Below are 25,997 nucleotides of genomic sequence, written 5' to 3'. Positions count from 1 at the left end.
TCTTTAGTGCCCATAGCACAATAAAAAGATTTAAGACTCAAGAATTTGGGATGAGAACACCTTTGGCAAAATACTTGATCTGATTAAACCCTAACTAAACTAACCTTAAAGTTGAGATGAAATTAAAAACAAAACTTTGAACCATAGATCAAATCCCCGGTCATGTTGTGCACCTTTTTAACAGCACAGAACTATTACATTACTATTTGTATTTTTGTAATCAGTAAGCTAATTTTAACCAATTAATAATATGACATCCATTCATCAATCCATCTGCAACTTTTAGCGACAAGGGAGGTGTGTCTGTGGAGCTACAGTTCCCTGCAGCTTTGAATCTGGTTATATTATAAGCCCGCCCACTTTTTAGCGGTCCAATCAAATGCAAAGATTTTTATATAACTCCCTCGTTTAACTGCACACGCAAATAATCCGTTTCACTGAGGAATCCATCACAGTACGAAGCTAAAGAAGCTCTAACTTTGGTTAGATATCGACTGTTTAAAGGAACAGTCGATATATCTTTCCCGCAGAGAGTTACAGTAGAGTGATACCAATCGCATGTCTGTAATAATAAAGCAAGGACATGATTAGCTTAGCCTAGCATAAACACCTGATAGAGGGGGAAACAGCTAGCCAAAGTAAAAAAAAAAACATGGCGACTAAAACACGTTTGTTTAATTCCCACAAATACAGAAATGTAAAGTGTTTTGGAGTTACGGCGTTACGCGCTGTAACCGTTTCTCGCCATACGAGAAGTCAGGCTGATGTTAAGGCTTCAAGAAGTCACATGCACCCGGCACGAAACTCCCCCTCAAATCCCAAAATGTGATTTTTACATTTCCGTTTGTGTACAAATCAAACAAATGAGATACAACAGGTTAACGTTCTTCCTTGCGTCCACCATTTTACACACAAATACTTCTGAGATTTGATGTTTTGGTCGCCATTTCAACCGCATTTTTAGCGTAAGCAGCAGCACAGAAGACAACATAAGAACGATAGTGTGCATGCGGCTGTCTTTCCATATGTGTTAGAGTGTGCATAGCAGTGAGAGATTGATCGCAAGTAAATCAGGAGGCATTCTTGCCTTGACACCGTAATGACATAAAACTAACTGAAATGTACCTCTTCAAGGGAGAACACAGCCACGGGCACATTTGCGTGTGGTCAATGATGGATTAGTGCGTGTGATTGGAAGAGTCTGCAAGCAAACAAGAGAAAGATTTTTTTTTTTACACCGAGCTGCGAAGAGGTTAAGAGCATAATTAAAGTGCGTACAGAATTAACTCGAAGGTCAGGCTTGAACATGAAAGCGTAATGTGTCTTTAGAAAAAAGGTTAATGACAGATTACCAGCCCCGGAGTCTTCAGATGTGGCGTAAACGGGTCCCTCATGAGTCATCTTTGTGTTGGGAAACATGGGTCTTTACTGGAGAAAGGGTATTAGTGTCTTCTAACCGCATCTGTAGTGAAACCACCTCCCTCTCTCATTTTTCCTCATTTGTTTTGTTTTATTTTCCAATCACAATAACCGATTGACATAAGAACAATTACCACTGGCCAGGCTACCTCCCAAGCAGCCTCTGTGCCGCGGGCCGCACTAATGAATGTAATTTAAGTGTTCTATAGAGGACGGGGTCTCATATTGGTGATGGATGATGGTGTTTGGAGGCCTATTTTGTGTTGTGGTGGAGGTGTATTAATCATTATTAAAGACGGCTTAAATGCTTTCCCTATATGCCCAGGTGATTTAGACTCCTGGGTGGACAGCGTGCGTAACACTGAGGGACCCGCTGCTGCTGGTATTCATAATGAAGCAGTTACTCAACCGGCTGCCAGGAGACTGCGAGGTCACGGTAAACTGTTATGGTCAGGGTGAGGCAGTTTACGGGCACGCTCAAGGGCAAAGACAAATATACATGCGGCTACATGCACATGCAAAGACATATGACAACTCTGATACGGCAATGCGTCATATACTGTAAAAATAAACATTCGAAACGTTCTATTCTCACTCTCTAAAAAATATCTGGCAAGTATGGTTAGAGCAAAAGATTGATATTTCGGGAAATAGTCTGATTTGCTTTTTGGCAGAGAGTTTGATGAGGAAAATCTGATAGCACTGGCTACAGAGGAGACGGCTAGCGTAGCATATATATATATATATATATATATATATATATATATATATACTATACATATACACACACACACACAACAAGGAACAACAACATCCAATATATCTATAGGTCAAACTGCTTCTGTAAATTGGAAACAATAATACAGCAGGGCAATGGTGCAGAGTGCAAAAGTGCAGCAATAAATATTGAATGATTCACAGATTGTTATGTGGGTGGATATTATGCACGTATACATGTCAAAAACGGTGTACACTTAAACGCCAAAACAATAAAATAAAATTGAACTAAAGGGAAATGTAGTCATCTGAAACTCTTCAGTGATTCCTGCCGTCGCCTCTGTTTGCTCCTCGTTGCTACACAGCAGCCGAGAACGAGAACTTCTTCTGGTCTTTAGCTTGAACGAACACAAACTCTATTCACTTGATATCTTCAGTGCTACACTTAAACCCTCCTGTGCTGCAAAGGGTCTCTCATGTCCGCTCACACACTCCCTCTACGCCCACACACCACAGCTCCCGCACTGCTCTTCGACGCCACAACAACCAGTCGGTATTTGGCTCTCTGCAGTTTCTGGTGGGCATCATGTCGGCAACACCGCTGCGTTTCTACTCTCACCTGATAAGCACTGTGAATTGTATCCCCGTCCGTAACATCCTCTGCACTCACTGGACATCCACATAAAAAAAGGGATTATGTTTTAGATTATTTCTTGGTTCTGAGCAGTTGCCAGAAGCCACTGCACCCCCCCCCCCCCCCCCCCCCCCAAGAAAAAATCGGGTACATAACTCACCATAAAACGGCTAATTGACCTTTTTACTTACTTTTTGCTAATTGGTGAGCTTTAGAAGTGCTGGTAGACAGAGCCAGACTAGCGGTTTTCCCCCTGTTTTCAGTCTTTGTGCTAAGCTAAGCTAAGCTAACCGTCTGCTGGCTGAGTGAGGGTGATACAGTATCAATCTTCTCCTCTAACTCTGTGCCATAAAGACAAATATTTCCCAAACTGTTGAACTATTCTTCCAAGGTTAGGTAAAGATTGTGATTATGGAAATACACCACAGTTAAGTTATGGTTAGCGTTAGTTAGTTGGTGTTAAGACAACAAAAACACTTGTTGCAGTTACGGTTAATAGAGAGGCATGAATTGCTGTGTGAACCTAATTCCGAGATACCGGGCTGGAATCAAATAAGTCTGTTTTGTTCTTGACGAGTAAATATGTACGACGCTGACAAGACGCACAGATTGCTGTTGTTTTCATGTGTTGTGCTTATTTTTTGACATGAGGATTACAGAGAAACGCACACAAATACTTCATATTCTCTGCGTTCGGCAACTCACAGATGGCACATATGCAGAAATAGAGATACATATACAGGATGCAGCTCTCATGATGAGAAGATAGCGGAGTCTTGAAAGTATAGCGTTCATACAGAATGTCACTTTATTAGCTTCGCTCACGTCGACGAGGCGCTCGTTTTAACGCCCAAAGACACAAGCAGCGAACCCAAACGCAGCCAGGAGCATCATGAAAGCCTGTTTGATTTGAACCAAAATCGACAGACACGTCAGCGACTTCCTCTATGCTTAGCGAGAACACGGTGTGTTTGTCGAAAAAATGTAATTACCTCAACTTGAAAAGCAACTGTCCTCTTTAGCGGTCCTCTAGAGCAGCACAAGTTTGGTTTGAAATGCCAAAAACACTGCAGCAGCTCTCCAAAATATCTGTCATTTCTACTTCTCACACAGACGCCACAAAAGAATGATGAAAAAAGGAGAGAAGTGATTTATAGTTTGGCAATTAAATGAATGCAACAACGACAACTTTGCTTGGGGTTTAATGGTTAGATTAAAGGGTCCTATCAACAGTGTAATACTATGCTGCATAATTAAAGTCATGAAGCGCTCTCTCTTGCGTTCATGTGGGTGTGTTGCGCGGCATAAAAGGGTTGTTCTTCCATGTTCTGACCTTTTCGAGTGTAGCCTACGGCCCGTTTGCCCTTTTCCAAAGCAGGAACGGTTCCAGGAACCCATTGAAATATAGCGGCAACGTGTAAAAGGGATTATTAGTTCCTAATTTTAGTTCACGGGGCGCCTCACAATTTGAGACTATTTTGTTGGGAAATAGTCCCAGGGTAAAACCGCAGGCCGCTTCATGCTGCTATGAAGATGGAGGACAAATGGGAGACAATTTTCACAGTGAAGTATCATCACACAAGCCAAAGGAAAAAAAATATTCTTCACATCTTTGTATCTCTCAACGACATTAAATAGTCATGGTTAAACAACCCCCAAAAAAGGTTGCAAACATCTTTATGTATTATTTATTAAGAGATGAACACAGAAAAAAAAGTTAGTTTAGTTTGGTTTATTTACATCAGGGTCCATGTACAGAAATATATTAATCTCATTCTAAGAGATGTTTTGTATCAGATTTAGCTACTAGCTAATTTCCATCTGTAGTCCCTGGGCAGTCCCTACACACACACACACACACACGCACACACACACACACACACACACACACACCATAGGAATAAACATAAAACAGAATACAGGCATGCTTAGTGCATTGAGCCAGAATAGACAGGATTTAATGTAAATAAGAGCCACTACTGTGTGTTCAATGTTCAATCGGCCTCCTTCATGGAAACCTATTACATCAGTTTTTGTGCACTGAGCTCAAACTTTTCTCCAAAAGTGAAGAAAAAGCACAAGTTCTGTGGACGTTCTGTTGGAGTCGTGGTGTGAGGGTTGAGCAGCAGTGCTGAACAGCTGCAATACTGCCTTTTTTTTTGTAGGCTTATATTGATTTGATCTTCCTCTGGGGCAGTTTCATAAATTCAGCACGATCGATATTAAAAACTTTTTTTAAAATGTGGTTCTCCAAAATCTCACACACCTAAAACTTCAAAACTGCAACAAGAGATAATAATCAAATGATTATTAACAGCGTGTCAGAGTGAGACCTATGAGGTCCATCTGTTCTTTTATGTACTGTATATACCAAGGCTGCTGCCCTGTCAGCATCCCTGTGGCTCTCCATCCATCAGGCCCAATAAGCTGCCTCTCCCCCACACAGCGCACCACCGTCTGCCTCCTGACATGAATTACATTTCCGGCTAAACAAAGAGTCCCTGCGTTGAGGGTGGAAACAGCGTGTGAGTGCATAGCAACAGGGGTGAGGAGGGAGACTGATGAATAGCTGTTGCACGTACAACCACTTTTCGGTAACCCCCGGAGGTCAGGAGGGCGAGACCCTAATTAACGTCGACTGCATTCGGAACTGTAACACTGTGGAGTGTCTTCCTTTTTTTTTTTTTAGATGGAAGGAAATGGATTCTGAGGGCTGATTGAAATGGGAGGAAAGATACTCAAAACAGAAATCAGAACAGCATGTTGCATTGGCAGTTTCCAACTTTGTTCACGTCAACATAAAAGTTGTAATTACATCCTGAAAACTCTAAAACTGATACATCCAAGCTGGCGCTAAATAATCTCTACAAATATGTAGCATCTGGAGGCAACGGGACAAGATTTTTGGCATCTTCATCTCTCATCACATCAGAGGAGTGATCATTTCTTACATCGTTATTCTCATTTTCATTGAAAAATATATGAAAATGACGAAGATGTGATATATTGTGAACAAAGATGTTTTCTTAAGTCTGTATGGTTCAGTGATATGATTTTTGTTTGCAATCATATTGCTCAGAATTAGATGACTAATGTCATTAATTCCATGTTCAACGGCACATGTAGCCTACATTTTTCCTCCAAAGGAAAAACATCAGCATCAGTCGTTACAGCAAAATACCAAAACGCACAACATCTGTTTTCATTCAAGTGGCAAAGTGCTCCGGAGGCCATTGGGATTATGAAGAAGTGAGACGTCGTCACATTGAATGGAATGAATTTATCAAAAGTGTACTAATGTTATATAGAAAAATAACCATTACCATATTATCCATTAATAAAAACCAAAATAGTGCTTATAAACCTTTTATGAAAGGGTCGATTTTTAGAAAGTGGTACACAGTTATGTGTGTGATGCCGGAGGGCAACAAGAAACAGTGTGTGCCATCTTGGGTTTGATGACATGAGCCGACACAAGTGATAAACATGTAAATATTTCCCTTTATTACCTTCTGTTTTGATGCTTTTAATGGTTTTATGTGAAGCACTTTGCATTACCTTGTCGTTGAAATGTGCTATGAAAATAAACTTTCCTTGCCTTCTGTTCCATTATGTAATCAGACCAGACAATGTGTATTAATCTATGAAATTTGAGAGAATAACAGGGAAAAACTTCAATAGGAAATTAGATTTTAGTTTTGAAACTGTTTGAAAAGCGTCTCCTCGTGCCCCTTTGTGCAGCGAGATGTTGTCATCTCAGGTCCTTTAAGCCTCGCCGCCACAAACCTTTAACGTTCGAGTGGAAAGGTTTCTCCAGCGCATGCATTTATTCATCTCGCCTGTCAAACAAAGAAAGGGGAAAAAAAGACCTGCTCTGCTCCGACTGAACCAACCTAGACAATGAAGCGACAGACAAAAAAAAATAAAATAGATAAACGGAGATAAATACTGCACAGCGGGAAGTGAATTCAGAACCAGCTGACTCCTTCGCTCCCCCTCTGGACGTCGGCTCTGAAAAAGGTTATCGTCTTTCTGTGTGTCGCACCGCCTGAGCTGCCTTATCTTGGGGGGGGGGGGGGGGGGGGGGGGGGGGGGGTCTCGCTCCTCTCCCTCCTCTCGCCTTGTGAATGACAATCCATTACGCTCCTCTCTGTGTTCTTATTAAAACCGGCTCGACCCCTGACCCCTGGATTTCACAAGTTCCCCCGACACTGAAGGCCGTGGCCACTGTTGCGGAAAAATGCTGTCATCCATCCATATTTCAGACGAGTTTCTGAGAAGTCAAAGTGTGAAATAAGCTCAGAGCATGATTCATTTACTGATGCAGCCTCGACTACTGGCAGACTTCAGTGAGTCAGATCTGGTGGGATCATGAGTTTGACCCCGTCATTTCAAACTCTACGGCGCTAGCGCAGGCAGTGTGTGACAGTCTCATGGGGTGCCGGTACCGTTATTAATTCAGCAGCAAATAAAATGCATATTGCAGCAAATTGCCTCACTGCGCCGTCCACCGTTATTGCTGGAATCTTGATAATGAGGTCATGGGTTAGATCAGTTTTAGGGAGTGTGACCGTAAAGAGAAAAACATTACATCATCAATTAAAGGGTTTGTGTTTCTTATTATACACATTTTCCATATTAATGCGTTTGCCTAGCCTCTGGCATATACAGCGGACACGACCGCAGTAACACCAAAGTTGACTTGTGTTATGGAATTGCAACCCGAATTTCTAATTAAGACTCAAAGGATGAAAACTGGGTTGTTTAAACCATTTCTTAAAGCTGTAAATGCGGCGGTTGGGAGAATTTATATATGTTATTTCAGCAGAGCTTAATTCGGGCAGTTTCATAGCACTCATTTTGAAATATATTCCTCGTGTGAACTGCACGCAAGCCGTTTTATTAGCGAAACCAGTGACAACCATGATAAATAAAAGAAACCACAGTGCAGACCGCTGCGTGTGGAACAACCTTCAGAGGAGAATGAGAGGATCATTTCTCGTGCTTCCTGAGACCTCTGGCCAGATGGCAGAATAGAGTTGTCAGGAGCTAATACAAAAGTAGAATTAAATAGATAAATCTCTCCTCTCATGCCGTTACCGATAGTCCGAGATGCTCCAAGCTGTGCTGTGGAGGTCGATAATAGCTTGAACTGCTGCGATACCTCTGCTCTGTAGTGATTTTTGTCGCTCAAAAAGCCACAGCGGTAGGTTCTCTGAAAACTCCTGTGATGTTTGTGAATGCATCATTTGTCCATTTAACCTCCCTCTGGTCCTCTAAGCCCCTCATATGCAGCACAATGCATATAGTCCTTTGCTTTCTTTCTCAGACAATTCATAAAAAACAAAGCAAACGTATGTATTTTCTCTCTTCCTCTCTGTCTGTCATTGTAGCTACAGTGAGTGCAGACATATGTGTGGGTGGTTATTGCTGTTTGATGGAGCTAATTTAAATATGCGGCTGCTGTTTGTGCCTTTTGGATTTATTCTCCAAACAATAACGGGGGCATTTGTTTCTTTCTATGCCAGAATGACATTATCCAATTCATTTTATTATTATTTTTTTTGACACAGCAGATAATGCACATTCAAGCTCTAAAGAATAACAAAACCTGTTTCTGCTGAATGCCAACTAATTATCTGCTCTACCTTCCTTCCTGTCACTCACATCTTTCTTTTGTGTGGCGTGGAGAGGTTGCAGAAGTATTGTATGTTGTAGGGTGTAACAACACGCTCTATTGTGCATCCCGTTTAATACATGTGAGAAATTCAACAACTCTGTGTGCTCGTTGATTCAAACCCTGTTGAACAATGCGGTGACTCGGCTGTTACATTGTGAAGCGCTGCTTTTCCTTTGTGTCATACATCCTGCTGAGAAACTACTCTGAATAGCTGAGGGAGAACTTGTTTCATGTCTCAGTCGCATATATTATTCTGTTATGAAGTGAAATGTCATAACCCTGCATTATTGGAGCCTTTGAATATCATTGCATTGCGGGGTCGTTATCATAAAGTAGTGCACTGTACAGTTAATAGGGAGTGATGTCCCGACGCAGCCATTGCATGCACTTGCTGACATGAACACTCTGTATTGCGCTGTCCAGTTATCTATATATATATATATATATAATATATATATATATCTATATATCTGTATATATATATATATATATATATACAGATATATAGATATAGAACAGATGGGCACAAGTGGGATTTTATGCTGTGTTCACCTACATGGCTGCTTGTAATAGAAATATGAATTGCCTCAGGAGATGTCACTCAGTTGTCGATGGTCGGAGGATTCGTTAGAGGACTCTGTCTGTACTTATCGCACTAGGGTTACGATATCGTAACCTCCCTCAGGTACATTCCTCTGGCCTCTGGCCTGCAGTCACCATCTGTCTGCCAGCCCAACAGGTTTGACTTTGCTTTCAGCATTTCCTACCATGGAAAGCGCTGCAGAAGTGAGTAAAGTAAAGCAGCACACAGTCCAGTTTCTAGTGTAACATTCCTGAGAGTCATCGGCCTGCAGGCTTAATAAGAAAGCCTTTTATGTTTTATTCAAAAGTGCTGTGGTGTTACAAAACTCGAAGAAGAAAAGAGAGTATTATAGTAAATCACTGGGAGCTGTTTTGCTATTTGATATATCGAGTAAAGCCGTGCTCTCTTCTCAAGCACGGGGTTTACATGATCAGTTGCAGATCAGCAGAGCTCCAGTGAGCTTAGTGCAATTGTTATACAGACCAAATCTGGCTTCCTGTGTATTGACTCCTGACCTCAGACTTGTACTAGTGTGGATTTTAAATGCCGCCTGTGTATTGTTTAGCTGCGTTTATAAAGATCATAAATGGTTTTGATGCCACTATTGTTCATAGTGCAGCATGCAAAAACAAAAAGGCAGATGAGCCAAACCCAGGTACACTGTGGGAGTGTGTGTGTGTGTGTGTGTGTGTGTGTGTGTGCGTGCGTGTGCGTGTCTGTGCCAGTATCGATGTCAGTGAATGTGTGTCAGCAACGTGCGCCGCTTTGCACATAAGTATGCTGCTGCAGTCACATGTCCAGGCTAAATGAGCGAATGGTGCCTTGCGATTTCATTGCCCTCTGACCTGTAGCAGCGAGAGTGTAGTACAGTTAATGAATGTATCACACAGCGTAGGCACCTCGAGAGGAGTCTCTGAAGATGTATGGGGTTAGAATGAGCGGTGAACTATCTCCTAAAACAACAAAGCTTCATATTCATCCTCCACAGTGAACATTAACGTATAGAAGATAAAGACCCTCTCTGCCACACACACACACACACACACACACACACACTCAAGAGTGAAGGTTAGCGAAGGACTGGAAGATATCTGATGCTGCGCTGTGATTTTTCTAACCTCCTTGTTGATTTACAGCAGCTGAAGTGGGCGCAAACACTCCGCCGCGAAGCAACGCGATAAACTTATGACCATATCTCATCGCGTTGCCAGGGCTCAGCAAATGAAATGGATTTATCTCTAAATCAGTGACTTCTACTTTTAATGCATCATTGTATCCAGCCGAGGCAAAGTATCGCCATCCCATCCCTCATGCATTTATGCAACATCCCCAGAAGGGCAATGCTGTGAGAGAAAGGTTACGCAGGATAACAACGCCGACGAGATTTGTCTCGTCGGTTTTAAACTTTTAAAAAGGGGGATGGTTTGACATTTTGGGAAATGCGCTCATTCTCGTGTTTAATGAGAAGATTGAGGTCACTCTCATGTCAGTGCCACACAGCTGGAGCTTAGTGTAGCAAAGGAGTTACCGTTACTTAGCACACAACAGGAGATCGTCTGCTTGGTTTAGGCGAGGGCTGGCACCTGTTTACTGGGTAGAGTGTGCGGTGGGCAAGAAATGACGCGGATTACACCGCAGTCACGTTCCCGGCTTCACAAGCTGGTCTTTTGCCGTTTCTTGAATTTGTCTGACGATTTTGTCGTGGGCCCTAATCAACCTAAGTTCCTGAATCTCGTTTGCGTCTTCGTTGTAAATGCCCCTTCTTCTTAACCCTCGGATGTTTGTTGTCTTCCGGTTTTGTCGCAGCCACGATATAGAAACATCCTCAACACGCCCCACTCGCCGTGAATGCTACGAATGAAGGCCTCTATTCACACATGAGCTAAATCGGACTTTGCAGGGACATTGTACTTGGGAGCTGCCAGGGTAAAGTTGATTTAATGTCCGGTTCAACTGATTCGTATATCTATCTATGTTCTAACAAACAGATCCCCGGAAATGTCTAGATAATTTCAAGGTTGCAGTACATACAGGCGCTTTTGAGACTGGAAAAAACGGGGTAAAAAGCTACCTAGCTTCACTTCAAAGCTAAAAAAAATGATGGCTACCAGCACCTCTAAAGCTCACCGATTAATACGCCGTCTCTCGCACACAGCTGTTTAAACGAATGAGATGGGTGTTAATTGCTTAGAGATATTGGTGGGCATATTATTGACTCATTGTTGAATCTTCTCATCTAACTCTCAGGTAAAATATATGTTTCATTCCCAGAAAGTGGCTATAAATGTATGCCAGAATGGCGCAAAAACAAAGTATTACCGTATAAGAAATACAATCTAAATCATCAGACAGGAAATAGAAGTTTCATATTGGCCTTTTTTATAGAAAAAAAACAAGGCAGACAGCCAAACTATACTTTAACTGGCAAAAGTTTAAGACCTTTTCCCTTATTGACTTGCCCTTCAGAAGTTTCAGCAGAATAAGAAAAACAGAAAGACTTCCTCTAAAAAAACAGTAAATTCCAAAATACGAAACCATTCGACTCTGTCCACAGTGATTGGTTCAGAGATTTTTTTTTTTTTTTATCTTCATAAATTCATAATAGAAAGTCTTTTTTTTTTGTCTGGCGGAGTGCAGCTTTTTATACAGCAAAAATACGTTCCACATTTTCGAATCTGAATTGCCTCTAATCAAGACAAGACTACAGCAAATGAAACAGGAGAGGTCTTTTCTATGCCTGCGCATGTGTGACAGCTCGACCCCCCCCCCCCCCCCCCCTCCAGTGCTGGAGGGGCAGTTCTGTTTCTGCAGGACTAAATTGGCTGTCAAAGCTGCCACAGACGACCCTTCAAACAAGCAGCCCTCTCATATTTCTCCTGTAATATGAACTGGGGGGAGAGAAAATGCAATTACCGCTCGCCTTTCGTATGTCATCTCTGTCATGTATGAAGGTAAAAAAAAAAAAAACCACAGAGCCGCTCTTGTAATGATGACTCCCCCAAAACTCATTTTCCACAGGTGTGTGGGATCCTATTACCTCAACCAGGATCGTCAACACTGTTCCACATTATATGCCATTACTCTTCATTCTCCCTCCATTTTGATAAAAGCTCTTTATTAAACCGCAGAGGTTGAATTACATTACATCCTCTTGTCCTTACCGGCCCAAGGCCTTTTTTTTCTTTTCTTTTTTCAGTAATGCTAATTGTCCTTTGCTCGGCTTTAATGGAGTCACACAAAGCCACACCACTCCCCTGACATCCTCATTCAAATAATTAAACCCAATTTGGAATGACAGAAGAAAAAAAAAGACGTCTGTAGACACAAATTGACCATCAAGGGTCCAAAATGACTCGTATTTTTAATGCAAATGACCATAATGTGAGCTATTATAGTAAAACTGTGAAGCCTGTCTACAGCTCGTCATCACACAAACATTTTTTTTTGGAAAACAAATTCCATGAAAAGTCAAAAAGTGAAGTTAGGAATTGATTCGTCCTCGTTTCCAAAGCCTGATGTAGTTTATTCCTCCGTCACAGAGATCAATTGTTGTCCAAAAATGAATTTAAAACACATGAATAAGCTAAATAGTTGCAATGAGTGACATTTTCCTCCATTTTTCCAACATTGGGCGCTGTAGTTCATTTTCAGTTTATCGCAAATACGCCCCAGAGCAGTGGTTCTCCACCAGAAACATCAGGCTCCACGATGGGATTGCTATAACTGATACATGTAAAGAAGGAATGATTTCTTAGTGATGACAATTCTGTTGAGTTTTAACACCTAGTTGTTGCCCAACGTGCTCCAGACACTGGATTTGACTTTTTTGTCTTCCGCTGATCAATCGGAAAAAAAACCCGTCAGAAACTCATGTGCATTCTGAGAAGAATGGTACAGACAATGTAATGTAAAAAAAACAAAAACATCCCCCAGCCTGAAATATGATATTCCCCCCCCCCCCCCCCCCCCCCCAGCTGGAAATTGCTCCTGTTTGAGTACAAAAAACTGTAGTTCACAGCTATTTGTGATCAGTGTTTGAAGATTTACATTTTCAGAACAAAACAAAGGGGCTTGGTGCTGAACACAACAGATACGATTGTGTAAGAATACCAAAATTATTTGAAAATATAGTATTTATTTTCATAGTTTGGGGCAATTTTTCCTACTGGTTGTGATGACGCTAACAGCCCGTTTTCATACCCTGTGTGATCTTCTCCTGTCGTACTTCATTGTATAAATGCTGAAATTACATTTTAACCAAAACTGTGAAAATAAGTTTGTAATAAAAAGGAATTATCCTTCAATGAACTAAATTCACTAACCAGTCATGGTCAGATGGTCACAGTAATCAGCCACGGTCACGGTCACTCCGCTCCATCAGCAGAGTGTTGCACGGTCACGGCACACAGATCAAATTCCATCTAAAGTCTGATTGTCTGATTAGGACTCTGTGTATCTGCTTTGATTTAAGAAACAAATGCACTTGGCGAGACCGATTGTGTTCTCTTTGCATCACACTAGATAGCCCCGAACGAGAGTGTCTGCTAAATGCTTTTGATTTTGAAATGGATTGAGAGACGCCCACGGTGACAGACTGCCGTCTCCGCTCCTTGTCTGTCCAGATTTCCTCATTAAATGTGCCGCTATGAGACAGCAGAGGTGATCGATCAGAGGCGGCGCTCTCTCATCCTCGTGTGCTCCTGACATGATTTATCATTCACTCCCCCATCTCCACAGCAACACCTCCTCCTCCTCCTCCTCCTCCTCCATCTCACGTGCGTACGCACTGAGGTGCAGGTCACAATCAAAGTGTGGGGGATGCGCATTGTTAATAAATTGTCTGAGGCAAACCCAAGTTTAAGGAGTGTGGGGTAAACATCTCCGGAGAGCGGAAGGCCACAACTGAGGACATTCCCCAGACGTGACGCCCCCCCCCCCTATTGCAGTGACTCACTCTCGTGTTGTTCCTGAGCTCCATCTGACATCCTGACTCAGAAAGACATTCCCACCAGCTGATAGATCGCAGGCATTGTACGCTCTCTCGCTCACAAATTAAATGGGAGTGCATTTCATCCGTTGCTTCTCCTTCTCCCTCGACACGAGACGAGGTGATTCACCATCTCAACGGAGGCCGCGATAGGGACTGATGACTTGCGTGACACATGAACTTCTCACACTCTCATTACCCCTGATCCATCAGCACCCAGCCGGCCTGTTCTCTTATAGCGGCGGCGCGGAGCCTCAGCTGACGAGTGACCACCAGATGAATCACAATTAAACACTTCTCCACTCTCCTCTGTCGCCACCGCCACAGCTATATCACCGAGGTTATCAGCGCGAGACAGCGCGGCGTGTAAATTAAAACGCAGACAGAGACGGGAGCTGTCAGTCAGCCCGGTTCAGAGTGAGCGCATCCATCTGTGTCTCAACCTCCGAGCCGCCGAGGCACCAAGGACACGCGGCAGCCCATCGCCATTCAGGAATAGTTCCCATTTCCAACCTCCTCTCCTCTCTACTGTAAGATTATTATGTTCTTCATGAATAAATTTGGTTTTCATTGCACCACTGTGCTGCACACTCCTGCCCTGGGTACAAGACAAAAAAAAAAGAGAAAAGAAACAGACAGTAATAGGGCCACAGGAACGCAGGGCACTCACACAGGAAATGCTTCTCTGTGCTGGCAAACAACTGTCTGTTTGTTGTTTTTCTTAACAACCCCAAACAGCAGAAATATGCAATGTGTGCCAAGTGTGTATGTGCATGTACTGTACACACACACACACACATAAACGTCCTGAGAGGCACAACTGCGATTGGATTTCCATACCTTCTTTCTGTATAATGAATTGCAGATGCTCTTTTGTGCTCCAGACAGCACAGCTTGTCTCCGCTTCCTGGCATGCAATCACAGGATTACCATGTACTGCGTCGTGATGCCGGCTGAGTTGTTTGAGTTGAGAGACGACACGTTGGTTGGTGGGTTGGTTTGTGGAATACCGGTTTGAACCTTCGAGTTTGGCATTTTGGCCATCAAGTGACACAAGTGGGTGGAGCTCAGCACAACCGAACGCTGATTAAGACATTTTTTAATGTTAAGACATTCTTTCATGAACTGAAAAGACACTGTGAAAGGGTTAATGTTTTAAGACGAATACCGGGGCAACACCCAGACCAGACAATGCCGTGGTAGCGACCTGTCAATCATAAGGTAGCCCCGCCCTTCAGCATATCCTGCTTTATGGTCTATGTGACTCTAAATGGATCATAATTTACTAAATGAACATCATGCTGTATTGAATACAGACAAAATAGCGATTGATACCATAAATTCATGTTTGCATTGTTTAATGACATCATAAATCAAGTAGGGTCATTTTTATACAACTGGACTTCTTGCAGCAGGAGGAGTCGCCCCCTGCTGGCCATTAGAAAGATTGCAACTTTAAGACACTTCTGCAATGGCTTCACTTTTCTGAACCGGAGGTTGCTGCCTGCTCATGATAATACATTTCGGAGAATTTCAATTTTAATGGTCACTTCAGACAAATAACAAAATATAGATTTGTTCCATCATCTATCACTACTTATTTCTATTCCTTTCCTTTTTATTTATTTTTTCAGATCTCTTAAAAAGTTGCCCAAACAGCCAGATGCAAGTCACCCATGACTAAGCGGGTGTCCATTTGTTATTCAATGAGAATCCTTGTGCAAGAAAACTTTTAATAGCCCACAACTTTGTACATCAAAGTGTCTTTTATGGTATTTTAAGGAGATCCAGTGAGTGTTAAATGCTTTCCCCTCATTAAATGTCACTAACTCCAGCGTATCCATGAGTCACGCTGGGAGGGGTTTCATCATGTGGGAGCTAAAGTGTTTGAGGCCTACTCGTGGTAAACACATGTATTTAGAGTCTTACCTCATTGCCATTAAAATTCATTAAACAAGGAACAGATACCAATGGAGAAAAAGATTTTACTGTATCACACAGTCGGATTAATTATCCGAAGAGAGTCTACAACGAGCTCTTTGACCTTTGTCACACGTCTTCTTGTTAGCAAAAAGAAGAACTAATGGGAGACTCTTCCGCCGCTCTTTCTGACGCTAATTGGGCCCCTGAAACCGCCACCAGGCTGGTAATTGTGGCATTGTGTCTGAATTTGCACTACACTGCTTTACCCTCCTGTGATTAAAATTCATACGGGGGCCCAGGGGTTAGTCGTGTTCCATGCTGTCTATGGGTGGGTGGATTGGGGAAGAAGCGTTGAGGGGATTGTGGTTCTGATGTAAATAGCTCTTAGTTTGCTTCCTCTCTGTCTTTTCACTCTTAGAAATAATTGATGGTGAGTTTATGTAGAACGCAAGCAACAGATAATATTATAAAATAAGAACATTTATGTATTATAACCACAAGTGAGCCTCGTACCTTTTTCCACCAAAATGAACGTGTTTTTAAACGGGAAAACCCCCCAAATGACAGGCAGAAGACTCCTTTCTCATTGCCAGGAGTAAGTATGCTTTTCTATTCTGTTTTTTTCTCTGGAGTTTCGCATTATGACTGATTGGTAAGTACGTATTTAGTCTCTCTGTCTAACCCAAACCAGAGTTGGTGATTTTTGGATCAGTGGAAAGACTAACAAATACGTTTTTTATGAGTTTCATTTTGTTGCATCGCGCCAAAGGAGTAAAAACTAGCGTGTCCATCCGGGTGTCTTATTCTGATTACTTACCGATGGAATTTGTCCACACAAGATGGACTTAATATCTTGCGTTAGTACCGTTTGACTGGTTAATGGTAAACGGACGGCATTAATATAGCACTAATTATTGACGACAGATTCAACACTGCCAGCTTGCTCGCTCTCTTTAGGTTTCAGTGAAGCTGATAACACCCACTACTTTCCCACATAACCACCCACTGTTTGTCTACAGGGACCCTGAGCAGGATTCTCACAGTTCTGCTCATATACTGTTAGCTGTTAATCTACTTCTGAAGCCAAACTCTCAGGTTGCCTGTGTATTTTGGCATCCCACTTGTTGGCAAATAAAGCCAGGCATTGTAAACTCTCTTCCATTCACTGTCTCAACTGATTCTTTCTTTGCTCTACTGTTGCAGGATTTGCCAGCGTATGATTCACACGCCTCTAACACAACATTTTGTTTTGATTACGGACAACGTTTTCCATCAAATTGCTTTAGGCGTGAACCGAATTGGCCTCGCTCATTGGAACATTGTGTTCGTGTGTGTGTGTGTGTTGTTAACACAGGTACTCACACAGGATCATTATTCCACTGACCTACAACATCCACTGTGAGGTATACATGTAGCTTACTGAAAGTTCCTTTTCACTTTTACAGTATTCATTAGAACATTTGGCATTTTAAATCACTTTACTACTGCTCAACCGACACGTTTGTGACCAGTATTACTATATATATAATAAGTCAATATAAAAAGTATTTGAACATTTTAAATTCCAGTTATTTTAAAGAAAATTAAGCTTTTCAATCAAACCTCCTGTAAATAGGTTATAGAGCAAACAGAGCAATGTGATTTCATCCCTACTCGTCACATTTTGCCTCTTAGAAGTGGGAGCAGGCTGGTAGAAGTGCAGGTTTCGAGGACTGATGCATCCAAGGGATAAAAACAGAACCAAACATTAAATCATTTTCAATAACCCTGTGTTAAAAACCTGGAAGTATGCATTAACTGAAATGCATGTAGATCTGCAATATGATGTATTCTAACCCTAGACAATAAAACTAAATCATTGATGTCAGTCAGTAAAACCGCTACTAGCAGACCAATGTATCAATGCGTTTAAAATACTCGTTCCTGTGCTACAAAGCTCTGAGATGTGTTTTTAATTTTAAACATTTGATCATTGCCTCACAGCGCAACACTGCTAGATCAATCACAAACAGCAGTGCGAACAACAACCGAACATGGAGCCTGGTTGAGCTGAGGGGAGGGGAAAGCTAACACAGGAAGAGGCTGCGATTTTGAAGCAATTGTTCTGTGATTGAAGCGCTCCGCTCCCCAGCCCCAGGCTATCAAATAAAGTCTGATCCCCCCCCACCCCAAAAAAAAATCTTTTAATGAGACCAAATCCTTTTAGCTCATACTCTAACTGCCAGAGTTATGAATATAACTGTGTATGTCTTTGCCAGTGTATATAGAGGCGAGCTCAGAGCAGTTTTCCCCTTCTGTTGGGGTGGAACAGGAAGAGCATCAGTTTCCTCAAGAGGAGGAATCACATCAAAGACATCAAAAGGCTGAAAACATACAGCGTCAATATCAGACCCAATGAGTATCATCTCACAAGACCAACCGGAGTCTGTGAGCTGCGGCTGGCATTACACGCAGATACTTCCTCAGAGATTATTAGAGCTGAACTGCAGCTGAACTATAAATGAAGAAATCGTCGGGCCCAATATATTGCACCTGACAGACTTTTAACTTTTACTGCTGCAAGCAATGGCTCGAGTCCCTAATGTAAAACTTTGCCCACACGATGACCAGGATATAAAATTTAAATTAGTTTTAAATTCACATTTTATATGCCGCGTTTCCAGGATGGTAATCTTCTTTAATTACAGGCTATTTAATTTCACCTGCGAAGGTAAAATGAGTGCCGAAAAAACAAAATAATTTATCAGAAGAGAAAATGTCCAAAATGATCTGATAGGCATCTGTTAGCCTTAATGTGACCACACACACAAACAAACACACACACACACACACACACACACACACACCAAGTACCTCAAAGAGCTGCTAATATAGATGTTTTTTCATGCTTACCCCCCCCTTGTGTGAAACCCCCAACTATCCTATAATAAGTCAAACATAATTAATCAACTCAGTTTTCAAAGTCATCCACGGTTCAGGCATCCTCAGCATGAGAGACAGCAGGAAAGAGAGAGAGAGATGTAGGACGAAAGCCATTTGCCTGAATACAGAGCGTTACATCACTCCACTCGCTTTGCAATACAAATAATACGCGAGCTATCTGTTTAGCATTGGCTGCCTAACCTCAAGTGACAGCATAATGTTGCTGAAAATCAAAATGAAAAGACAGGGACTTCTCCGCTCGCTCTTTTACCATCCCGAAGCTTTTAATCTAACATTCGTCACCAGGGAGATGCATTGTTTACCTTGCCCTCCTGCTATTAGTCTTCTGTCTGGCACTGATGTAATGCATGGAACAGTGGCTGAAGGTGATGCATTGTGATCCAAGCATGAGACGCACATAAAGTGTGTGTAGGCATAACTCTAACCCATACATGGGGCAGGAATGTTGGGTTTTGTATATGACTACACCCTATGTGTTATAGGTGGAGATAAAAAGAGTACTATCATTTTATTTATGTTTTAACTCAAACAGTACTGTTCATTTTAAGAAAGTTTACAGGATGGTAAAGGGAAAAAAAATGACTATGATGATGTGATAGACTTATTAAATCAAAGAAGGCATTAGGCAATTTCAAAATAAAACACATTAACATAAACCTACACCAACAATATGCTATTCCTTTATAGGCACTTTGCAGCCTTGCAGTGCATGCAGCTTTAATCAGTGCAGCCTTAGAATTAACCAAAAAAACAGCACCATAACTTAAAAAATACCAACAAATAATAACAAAGACACCGTGGCGGGTGCAAGCCATCTTAATTAAGGCTACAGAAATGAAACAACCTGCCACTTCTCATAGAATCAACAGCAGAACAAAACGTCACCAAGGCAGACGCAACACGGAGAGGCGTGTCTATCGGTAATATGACCTCAACAGTGGCTGCAGCAACCAGCAACCAGCAACCAGCAACCACACACACACACACTCCTGTCAAGTGAATTATAGCTCCAACAATGAGTTTGCTGTCGGACTCACCTGTCTGAACCTCGGTTTCTGCGAGCTTCGAGCACACCGCGAAGTCCTCCGCGATCTGCTCGAAAGTTCAACTTCTGTGCGCGTTCATTGTCAAAACGCAGGACGAGCAGTCCGCTCCGTGTCTCTGTCCCACTGCGCTCCTCGGAGTTTACGAACCTTTCCGCGCTGAGTGAAGTGAGGCTCTGCAGCCGCAACCGGGACAGAGATGAACAGCGAGGCCTCGAACGCCTCACCGGCGTTTACCTGGCAAGTTAGGTAGACCAGTGCGCCAAAACATGGGGCTGTTTAATTTGTGTCACGTAGTGGGCTCACGTGGTGCACTAAATCCCGCTCGATTAAGGATGCAACCTGTTGTTCCCCCCCCCTCCCAGGTAGCCTAATATAATACATCCCTTAACGCCATTCTTTATTATCTATTATTGCTGTACTGTTCACTGGCATCACTAAAGCCTCATTTGTTACAATGATGGGAGTACATATAATTCTTTACTGCTTCTGTGAGCGGTATAAACAGGATGTTTAATATTGACAGATAAAATAGATGACCTTTGCATAAATCTCTAAAGTCCTGTCTTCTGTCTCTTCTCTGCAGCGTCAAAGTGAACGGTGCATCAAGGGAAATGCACGACGATGTCTAACCTGTTAAATCTGCTCTGGCCTAAATATCCGGTGTACAGAGAGCATCACTAACTCACACAGGACAGAGGTTCGGGCAGATGTGCCCGTGACTGAAAGCTGCAAAATGCCGGTTTCCTCTTTGTGCACGGGCGGACAGAGGTGCGGACTGACCTTGTTTTCACCTGTTTTAATGACCGAGCGTTCATCCAGGAGGGCCAGCTCTACTTGTTAACTGCGGCTTCGTCTGATGTTCGGGAAGGACATCGCCAAAGGGAAGCAGAGAGAGAGAGACATTAAAGAGCTCTCGGTCCGACGAACAGACGGGGATACTCATTAAGAGACAGAAGAAAACTGCATGGAGGCTGACAAATATGCATTCAGATGAACAAACATGAAGGATATCTGCTGTTTAATTCAACCTGGGCCTTATTTGTTGTGGGTTATATTTGTATTGAATAGTTCCAACTCAAAACTAAACTCGAGTTTTCAAATCTGGTCGGCCTCACTGCGTACGGACATACTGACATTGTGTTGCTCCATCCAGTGACCACAGGCTAAATTACAACTAATCCTGTATCTCAAAACCCTCACAGCACCCTACCTATCCATTATCCATTACCCCATACTTACACTGTCTCCTGCTAGCACACACACACACACACACCACACACACACACACACACACCACACACGGACACCTGACAGTCCTCTATGATTTAGGAGGACAAAGGAGGAAAATGAGGGTCCCATTGAGAAGCAGGTGGGTGGGTTGAACTAATGAGTGAGCCTATTGTTGAGGATAACCAAGGCGTCACGGTGCAGGATCACAGTGAACCGCTCATCCATCGGGCTCTCACGAACGGCATCAGTTGCGTGTCACACACTCCTCGAGCGCTGACAGGTAAGGGCCCTTGGCGTGTATCAGGACGCCTGGAAGACCGCTCCCCTCCCCCCCCCCCCCCCCCCCCCCCCAGTGCAAAACCACTAAGGCTGCAATTAAAGGAGGCATTTAAAAATGGCCGCACTCTGTCAAGTCACAATTAGAAAAAAAAAGACATTTTCTCTCTTTCTCTTCCTTTGTGAATTTTTTTTTTTTTAAAGCCCGCAGACAGATGATGCTCTAATGTTGCCATGCTTCCATGACCAAACCACACACACACACACACACACACACACACACACACACACACATGATTAAACACATTTTTCTTTGACAGGCTAACACACACACACACACACACACACACACACATACACACATGCTCCTGTAATGCTGTTGTGCCAACACCATCACAGGAACAACTGATGACACTGACGACAGAAAGAATGGAGCAGCGCTGACAGGACAGCAGGCGGTGAACACACTTTATGAAAAATGATACGCCGTTCAAGGCGGCGATGCCTCCAACATGTGGTGAGACAGATGCTGCATGCGGTATCTTCAAACTTCTTTGTCATTATTAAAAAAGATAAATCACGAAAAAAAAAAATGTAAAAAGCGCAGCGTTTATAGGATTATCATATATGTGGCAAGCCAACAGAAATAGACACAAACAAGTGTAGACAAGAGGAGGAAGAAAAATAGAGGATGGATATGGATCTTTTTTGTATTGATTTGTCTGGCAATGGGAGATGTTTGGAAGCTATTAGAAGTCCGTGAATTATCAATTTCAGCCCTTTTTGACATACCCTAACATCAATATGAAATATTTCTTCACCCACAGGAGAAACGGCTTGCTTGTGATTGTGTTATAGAGCGTGTTATAGAATGTGTCGTATCATCTTTCTCCATCTGTAGCAACGCCTCCAACCTCCGTCTGGTTAAAGTAGATTCAGACGCGCCTCAGATGTGGCCGATATATGCGCCTCGTCAGCATTTCTGGGAATTTCCAAGATAATTAGTAACATTACCATATAGGTTAGACGATGCATATGCGTGGGACGTCTTTGTGTAGATCAGTGGTAGTTCTAATGAAATATAGTATCATAATGAGCTGACACCGCCAGCACTGCTAAGTAACTTAAAGCTGCAGGTTTGATATAACACATTTCTTTGCCTACACTGGAAGAACTACAAGAATACGTTAAAAACAAACAATGAATAAAATGAGCCTGTAATAAGTAAAAGAAAAGATTTCGAGAATGTAATATTTAGTCCTTTCAAGATAAAAAGAGATCTTGAATATATCTTTTTTGTTATATATCACTAGTAGGAATGTGCAGGATTTGGTGGCATCTAGCAGCGAGGTTGCAGATTGCAACCAACTAAAACGTCTCCCGTTGTGCAGAGCGAGGAGGTGAACGACGACGGCCGATGCAAAAAGTGAAATGCAAAAAATCCCTCTCAGGCCAGAGGTTTGGTTTGGTCTACTGTAGGAAACCTGGCAGCCGGCTCCGTGAAGAGAACACGCTCAATGTGAAAGATATACACAGCTCCTTCTAAGGTAACTGAAACACAACGATTCTTATTCTCAGGTGAAGAAAACACACTTTTAAATATTTGAGGATAATATTCTTTTTTTCTGTCATCCCCTAAATGCTACACACTTTGACAAGTTATGAGATGCATTGTCTAGAAACAAGTCCCCATATCTCACTGAAATATTACTTGTTAGGTGATTGTGTGTTATATTAAGTGTGATTTTGACGAGTAATGAGACAAATATACCTACAGATTTTTGCGCGTTTGCTGTGTAAAGCTAATGGGAGACGTGTTTCTATGTGATTGTGTTTTACAGTGATTCAGATGTGGCCTCGTCAGTATTTCTGTTCATATTTTAGATAATTATTAACATTACCCTGGAGGTCGGACGATATACATTTATGATATGTGTATGAAGTTGTTTACTTGGTGTTCAGTGGTGGTCCTGGAAAAATGAAGGGGGGGTGAAAAAAAAACTGCTGAATGAACTTTTATGTCCTATACTTATATAGGCGACTAGAAATTTGCAAAGATCCCATAATAATGTTGGCAAGCTTATGAATGCTGCGTTCACGTCACACGGAAGGATACAATTTGCCATTTTCCAGCTTATAAAACCAACATCCAAGTCGTAACCCTGACCAGCTGAGGGATGTGTTTTTCCCAAGGTTCTGATATACACAACTTGCTTTCCCATAATATGGAAATGCTGTGCAGAAAACAAACATGGACGGCTTGCATCAACCAAAGTCAGCCATTTCAAGGCAAATAAATCTAATTTCTGGAAAACTATTCATTTCTGTTTCTAGGTAATCTTCGCCACTGTCGCCTCCGGTGCCTATCTGACCCGCATACCGTTGCTTCGTGGCTGTGACATTGATGTTCGGAGTGCTATAATTAGTATTTATTTTGGGGTAAACTGCGTTGCACTTGGCTTTGACACAGCTGCAGGAGATGACGGGGACTTTAAAGGGACGCGATGAGTGAAACGCCAATTAAATCCAAGGTCAAAAGCAAAGATCAGAGGGCGTGTCACTTAAAATGCCATTTCAAAAGTAACTCTGGATTCTTTGCGAAGGCTGCAAATACACGTTATAAGGATTGTTAAAGTTGCACTGACATATTTAACGCCACAAAATATACTATTAGAGGAAAAAAAAAGTATTAAAAGTCAAACAAATTTACAGTAAGTTGTTACAGTTGTCGTAGATTTTCTCCTCTAGCTGCGGTTTTGAACAGTCTGTATATATATTGTATCTGGCATTTCACTATATTTCACCCCCAGAGAAATCTAATAACCTGTATATATATGCTGTATATTGTTCAGGTTTCTCATAAAAGCATTCCTCACTAGGATAAGCTTTAATGGTTGTTATTTATATTTGGGCCGGGCAGGTTTATTCAGTGCGCCTACAGAAATCATTACACTTCCCCTTGGGAAAGGCTTTAGCAACGCGTGTTTCACCCTGGCAGATGACTCAGCGATAATATGTTTCCCCTTTATCGGTTTTTTCCTTTGGCGTTATTGGTTACCTTCCACAGGGGTCATTAAAAAACAACTAGGGGAGACAGACAGAGGCCACATACAGTACTAGGTTTCTTTATGTATAATGAGGAAGGAACTACTTCTGATTGCTGAGTCCACACGGACTGAAGGAGGGAGAGAAACACTAAAGAGCTGCGAAGTATTCGACACTATTTCAATCGCAATGTTGGCCGTGCATGGTTCACCGAAAGAAAAATTCACTTCAGGATATTTACACTTTTTGCTCCGCTGTCGACAGAGTGGAAATAGATCTTAATCACTAACTTTGTAACATTATCAGGAAATGAAAAGCCTTTGTAATGTTATCAGGGACTGAACTGGAAATACCCAGATGGCTGATTGGCATTGACACGACAGTACGAGCGCATGTGCCTGTATGTCCATAACATCCGTCAAACACAAAAACAAAGCGTATACACACACAGGCACGCTCCGTGACATGCATTATGAAAAGCTTGTGTTTCCTTCCTGTCCATCTTTGTTACAAACATTACCTCCACAAACAGCTGTTTGCTGCATTTGACAGGTTTCCTTCAACCAGAGCTAAAAACAAAAAAAAAAAGAAAGACACAGAGGCACATAAAGGAACAAGCACACTTTGATTATACTCAACTGGACGGTCCATAAAATCATGGTAAAGGCTGCTGCTCACTGACGCATACACAGTGTGTCAAAGGTGATTAGGTGAGGGCTTAAAAAGAGGTTTCGGTGTAATGTTAGCGAAAAGTATGGATCCTGTGGGGCTACCTGAGGATCAAACAGAGGTCTGACCACATCAGAGAGAGAAAGCATGCAAAGTGCTCATATAAGGAATGGAAATACATTAAAACATAGACAATATAAAATAAAAAATAGAATATTAGCCAAAGGAATGGAAGTTGTATTGTGGTTACAGTACAAAAATAGCCCCAAACTCAAGAGCGTAAACAGAAAAACATTGATTTAGAAGAGGTTAGATTTAGAGCAGACCTCAGATCTCCCAGAGGTTTGTTCCAGAGAGAGGCACAAACAAACTGCTTCACTATATTTTGTTTTAACCCTCGGAAGTAAAACAGTCCCAGATGACCCGAGAGGCCCGGAGGCCTGGTGAAACAGATCAAAGAGGTATTTTGGGCCTTAAGTATTTAAAAAATCAATACGTTACGATACAAAGAAGAAGAAGTCACAGGGAAACAACAAAGAAGGTGTGAATAATATCGAAGAAAATGTACAGCCTTTGTTTGCATATTTCACATAATTTAATGCGGATGCAAACGCAAGGTTACTTAGTAAGTAACTGACTGAGCTGGAGATGTCAGATCACTGTCAAGGCTGGAAAAGCATTAAAGTAGTAACCCACGAATCAATAGCTCCTCATACAACAGTTCATATGATATCCTACAAAAAGGTTCAGTCAAAGTTCTGGACATGAACAGCGACCTTCTGGGTGAACGTCCGGTGTGTTTTCGCTCTTTGTGCCACGTCACCCGTCCTGGCTCGCAATTACGT

This window comes from Cebidichthys violaceus, unplaced genomic scaffold (genome assembly GCF_023349555.1).
Source record: "Cebidichthys violaceus isolate CVI_PGR_0920_01 unplaced genomic scaffold, fCebVio1.0.p SCAF_12, whole genome shotgun sequence".
Taxonomy (NCBI): domain Eukaryota; kingdom Metazoa; phylum Chordata; class Actinopteri; order Perciformes; family Stichaeidae; genus Cebidichthys; species Cebidichthys violaceus.
The sequence above is the reverse complement of the archived record's forward strand: the minus strand, read 5'-3'. Positions refer to the sequence as shown.